This window comes from Dipteris shenzhenensis, chromosome 21, assembly GCF_047967505.1.
Source record: "Dipteris shenzhenensis isolate YYH24624 ecotype China chromosome 21, Dip_SZ_1.0, whole genome shotgun sequence".
In the NCBI taxonomy this organism is placed as follows: Eukaryota; Viridiplantae; Streptophyta; class Polypodiopsida; order Gleicheniales; family Dipteridaceae; genus Dipteris; species Dipteris shenzhenensis.
Window position 1 is genome coordinate 23,282,785 of NC_141616.1, and position 6,011 is coordinate 23,288,795.

Genomic DNA, 6,011 nt, shown 5'->3' on the forward strand with positions numbered 1-6,011 from the left:
TATACACCATTTTTTCCCTAGTGATATGCACATCCGCAAAAAAACATGCCCTTAGTATGTTATCTGACCAAGCACTTATGGGATGGGTGTGCCTCTTTGAGAAAATTCCAATACCACCTAGGTTGAGGCGTATAAAAAGTGTTGTGCCCATCGGATATCCTTTGCATGGTCGATCAAGCATTAAATACTATTTTTGCTCTAGTGTCATGCACATCCGTAAAGAAACATGCTGCTAGGTATGTTATCTGATCAAGCACTTATGGGATGGGCGTGCCACTTTGCATGTAAGTCAATTCCACCTAGTTGAAGGTATGTGCAAAGTATTGTGCCCATCGGATATGCTTTGCATTGTCGAACAAGCATTAAACACTGTTTTTGCCTTTGTATCATGCACAAAAGTCCAAAAACGCGGTCCTAGATGTGTTATTCGACTAAGTACTTATGGGATGGGCACGATACTTTGCATGTAAGTCAATAATACCTAGGTTGAGATGTGTGCAAAGTATTGTGATTATCGCATATGCATTGCATTGTCGATTAAGCATAAATCAGCGTTTTTGCCTTAGTGTCATGGACAACAACCAATAAAAAACATGGTCCTACGTGTGATATTCTAAAAAAATGGGTGTTCCACTTTGCATGGAATACCATACCACTGTTTTTGAGGCACGTGCAAAGTATTGTGCCCATCGGATATGCTTTACATGGTAGATTGAGTATTAAATACCGTTTTTGGCCTTGGTATCATGTACAACCGTCAAAAAACACGATCGTAGGTGTATTTTTCAAACAAGCACTTATCGGATGGGGATGCCACTTTGCACACAAGTCAATACTGCCTAGGTTGAGGAACGTGCAAAGTCTTGTGTCCATTGGATATGCTTTGCATAGTCGATCTCACATTATACACCATTTTGTTCCTAGTGTTATGCACAATCGTCATAAAAATACGTTTGGAGGTGTGTTATCCGAACAAGTAATTATGGGATGGGTGCACCACTTTGTATACAAGTCAATACGACCTAGGTTGAGGCGTGTACAAAGTTTTGTGCCCATTGGAGAAATGTAGATGCGATAATATTATAAAATTCTCGGTATGTGTATACGTGTGTGTGTGTGGCAAACAATTTTGATACAACAAAGTAAACACCTAGTGCACAAATTATGCACTTCATACCTTGAGTAAATAAGCTTGTTGATGAGGATAAATATGCCCTTGAATAAAAGCACAGTTGTTGTATGACCACAATAGGATCGCTTTGACACCTGTGATTTTGCCCACATGTAAGTTTGCAAATAGTATAAAAAATCATATAATAATATATTAATAGTTTGCAAATGTGTATAGCAAGTGAGTAATGGGAAGTGGAAGTGGGAGTGAGGAGGGAGGAGTGGAATGGGAGAGGGAAGTAATAGGGGTATATGATAATAAGTATAAAAAATAGTATAATAATATATTAATAGTTTTCAAATGGCAAGTGAGTAATGGGAAGTGGAAGTGAGAGTGGGGAGGGAAGAATGGAATGGGAGAGGGGAAGGTAATAGGGGAGTAGGATAATAAGGGAGTGAAATGAGTGAGGGGAGTTAATAGGGGATGAAAAAGAGGAGGGTGAGATGGGGAAATATGGGATTTTGGGAAATGGGAGGAGTATGGGACGTGGTGGAAATGTGGGATGGGAGTGGTGGCAATGGGGGAGGAAGAAGAAATGGATGGGGGGAGGGCTAATGGAAGATTGGGATGAGGGATGGGGATCCAATGGGAGAGGGGGAGTAATGGGAGCCAATGGGAGAGGGGATAAATGAAAAGCCAATAGGAGAGAGGGGAGGAATGGAAAGCCAATAGGAGAGGAGGAGGAAAACCTAATTTTTCTTATATATAGTCTTCCTTCTTCATTCATTCTCCCCTCATTTCATTCATTGAAGCAAGAAAGCAAGGACGATCAAGAAAGCAAGGAAGGAAGAGCAAGAAAGCAAGAAAGACTAAACTTACAAACTTTTCCAAGGTACTTGCAAATTTTTTTGATTAATTCATTATCTAGATTTTTTTTAAAATTTTGAAGAGAGAGGAACTAGAGAGAGAAAGGTTCCTGTCAGGAGAGGAGGAGAAGGAGAGGATGGAGGGACGGGAGGGAAGGGAGGAGGACGGGAGGGAGAGGCAGGGGCAGGGTCGAGGGGGGGAGGGGGGAAAGGAGGGGGGAAGGGGGGCGGGGGGGGAAGGGGAAGGGAGGGGGAGCAGTCGCCACCCCCCCTGGAGGAGGGGAAGGGGGGCAGGGGGTGGAGGGGGAAGGGGAAGGGGGGGGGCTGGCGGCCACGGCCGCCAGCTTTGGGGAAGGGGGGGTGGAGGGGGAAGGGGAAGGGGGGGGAGCGGTCGCCACCCCCCCTGGAGGAGGGGAAGGGGGGCGGGGAGGGAAGGGGGGAGGGGGGGGCTGGCGGCCCCCTGGAGGGGGGGAAGGGGGGTGGGGCGGGAAGAGGGGGGGCTGGCGGGGGGGAAGGGGGGAGGGGAGGCTAGCACCCCCCTCCAGGGGGAAGGGGGGTGGGGGGGAAGTGGGAAGGGGGCTGGCGGGGGGGGGAAGGGGGGAGGGGGGTAGGGGGAAAGGGGGGAGGGGGGGGGCTGGCAACCGCGGCCGCCAGAAAGGGGGGGGTGCTGGCGCCCCCCTCCAAGGGAAGGGGGGTAGGGGGGAAGGGGGGGAGGGTTGGCAGCCACGGCCGCCAGACCCCCTAGAGGGGGGGATGGGGGGGTTGAGGGGGAAGGGGGTGGGAGGGAGGGGGGGGGCTAGCCGGGGGGGGGGAGGGAGGGAGGGGGGGGGGGGAAGGGAGGGTGGGAGGGAGGAGGGGGCTGGCGAGGGGGGGGAAGGGAGGGAGGGAGGGGGGGCGGGGGTTGGCGCCCCCCTCCAGGGGGAAGAAGGGGGGAGGGGGGGCTGGCAGCCACGACCGCCTGACCCCCTGGAGGGGGGGAAGGGGGGATGGGGGGGAAGGAGGTGGGAGGGGGGAGGGGGGCGGGGGGCTGGCGGGGGGGAAGGGGGGAGGGGGGGTGCTAGCTGCCGCAACCGCCAGCCCCATGGAGGGAGGGAAGGGGGGGGGCTGGCGCACCCTCCAAGGGGAAGGGGGGCGGGGGGGAAGGGGGATGGGGGGTGGAGGGGGAAGGGGGTGGGAGGGAGGGCTAGCAGCCAAGGTTGCCAGACCCCCCTGACGGGGGAAAGGGGGGGGCGAGGGGGGAAGGGGAGGGGGGGAGGGGGGAAGGGGAGGGGGGGAGCGAGAGGGGAGGGGAGGGGGAGGAGGGGTCGAGGGGGGCAGAGGGGGGAAGGGGTTTTGGAGGCAGAGGGAGGGGAGGGGAGGGGAGGGGAGGGCGGGGGGGAGGGCCGTCAGGGGGAAGGGGGGGGCGGGGGGGAAGGGGAGGGGGGAGCGGGAGGGGAGGGGAGGGGGGGAGGGGTCGAGGGGGGGGCAGAGGGGGGGAGGGGTTTTGGCAGCGGAGGGGAGGAGAGGGGAGGGGAGGAGGGGAGGGCGAGGGGTCGAGGGAGGGAGGGAGAGAGGGGAGCAAAAGGAGAGAGAGGAGAGAGAGAGGGAGAGGAGAGGAGGGAACCGAAGGAGAGAGAGGGGAGAGGAGGGAGGGGAGTGAGAGATAGAGGGGAGGGAGAGATAAAGAGAGAGAGAGTGTGTGGGGGGAAGGTATGGGAGAGAGAGAGAGAGTGAGGGAGAGAGAAACAAGGGAGTAGAGGGAGAGAGGTCGAATTCTTACAAGAGCGACAAATAAGATTTGACTTAGGAAAAGAATGAAAGGGACTTACTAGAAGAAAGTATCAAGAAGAATGTTGAACACAAATTTGAATTCTTACAACTAAGAGTAGAACTATCACGAGCAAGAGTGACAAATAAGATTCTTGCTCAAATAAGATTTGACTTACTAGAGTGACAAATAAGATTCTTGCTCAAATAAGATTACTATCACAAGCAAGAGTGACAAATAAGATTTGACTTACTATCACGAGCAAGAGCGACAAATAAGATTTGACTTACGAGAAGAATGAAAGCGACTTACGAGAAGAAAGTATCAAGAAGAATGTTGAAGAAAGTATCAAGAAGAATGTTGAACACAAATTTGAATTCAAAAGGAATGTACGAGAAGAAAGTATGAGAAGAATGTTGATCACAAATTTGAATTCAAATTTATAATGAATTTAAATTTCCCTCTCTTTTTTGAAAATTCAAATTTATGCATAGGAGGAGTGGGCTAGTTTTTCTTATATATACTCTTCTTTCCATTCATTCATTCTAACTCTCTCCTCATTTCATTGAAGCAACCAAGAGTGGAAGAGAAAGGATAAGCGGAGCCTTACTTTTTTCACTTTTTCCAGGTACTTGCATTCTTTTTCATTCGTCTTGTAATTCTTTTTCTTTCTTTTTCAATTAGTTTCTTGTTAAAGTTTTTGAGTTCTATTTCTTAAAATTCATCTTGTAATTCTTTTTCTTTACTTACAATTCTTTTTCAATTAGTTTATTGTTAAAGTTTTTGAGAAGAGGGGTCTTTTACAAGGCATTATACTTCTTTTTAAATTAGTTTCTTATTTGAGTTTTTGAGTTCTATTTTAATTAGTTTTTTATTTATATTTGAGTTTGTAAATTTGAGAAATGAGAGAATAGGGAGGGAGAGAAAGAGAGAGGAGAGAGGAAAAGAGAGAAATTAAGAGAGAGAAGAGGGGCTCTTGGCGACTGTGGCCGCCAAAGGGAGAGAGGGAATAGAAATGAGAGAGAGAATGAGAAATGAGAGGAGTAGGGAGGGAGAGAAAGAGAGAGAGGAGAGAGGGAGAGAGAGCGAGAGATTCACAGAGTGTAATAGACACACTAAGTTTTTTTAATATGTCATGATGAGTAGGTCAATTGAGAAGTTGGTATCTACTATTAGAGAAACAGGACAGTACAAAGACTCGCTAGACTTCCAAAAGCATTTAGTAGTAGAGTAGGAAGATGGGCATAGTTGTGGGTGGAGAGTTGCCTACAGCTACATGTTGATTTTCAAAGAAATTTTCTCACTTAAGCCACAGATCTCATCGGAAGACTCTTTGGAGCTCAAATATTCAGAGGAGGATATACAATTGTTTAGGGCTGAAATCATTTGAGACCTAATTGCTGCCATTAGAATACAACGTGCAACTAAAGCAATATCAGAGCTTGCATTTAAGGAAGAGGAGACTGAGTCTACTATGAAAGCACTGCACACTACAGAAGAAGTAGAGACTCAGTGTACACCTACAGCACCACAGCCTCCACTGGAAGCATCAGAAGAGTTGCCACAGCCTCCGCTTGCATTTAAGGAAGAGGATACTGAGTCTACTCTGAAAGCACTACATACTACAAAAAGAAGAAGTAGAGACTGACATCTAGTGCAACTAAAGCAATATCAGAGCTTGCATTTAAGGAAGAGGAGACTGAGTATACTGTGAAAGCACTGCACACTACAGAAGAAGTAGAGACTCAGTGTACACCTACAGCACCACCGCCTCCACTGGAAGCATCAGAAGAGTTGCCACAACCTCCGCTTGCATTTAAGGAAGAGGATACTAAGTCTACTCTGAAAGCACTACATACTACAGAAGAAGTAGAGACTGAGTGTACATCTAGAGCACCACATGTTGAGATTTCACGCTCAACATCATGTGATCATGTGTGCATAGCACCATCACGTGATCATATGTGCATAGCACTAACCTTATAGAGTGCTATAAAGGAAAGGGTTAGATCCCCTAACCCTAACCCTAAAAGGGTTTGTATATATTCTATTTTTTCAACTAATTCTAGTGTACAGTTAGTCATTTGTGGTGTGCTCTCTAGCTGTGCCCTCTCTCCTCATCTCCACTCTTCTCCTCTCCCCTCTTCATATTTTGTCATGGTATCAGAGCTTCCTTGTCTTCCGCTGAGACATTGAGTTTCTTGAGAGTGTGAGAGAGATTGTGAGATTGAGAGTTCTCTTGAGTGATTGTGAGATCCTTCCCTTCACTTCCGTTGAGAGAAAATTC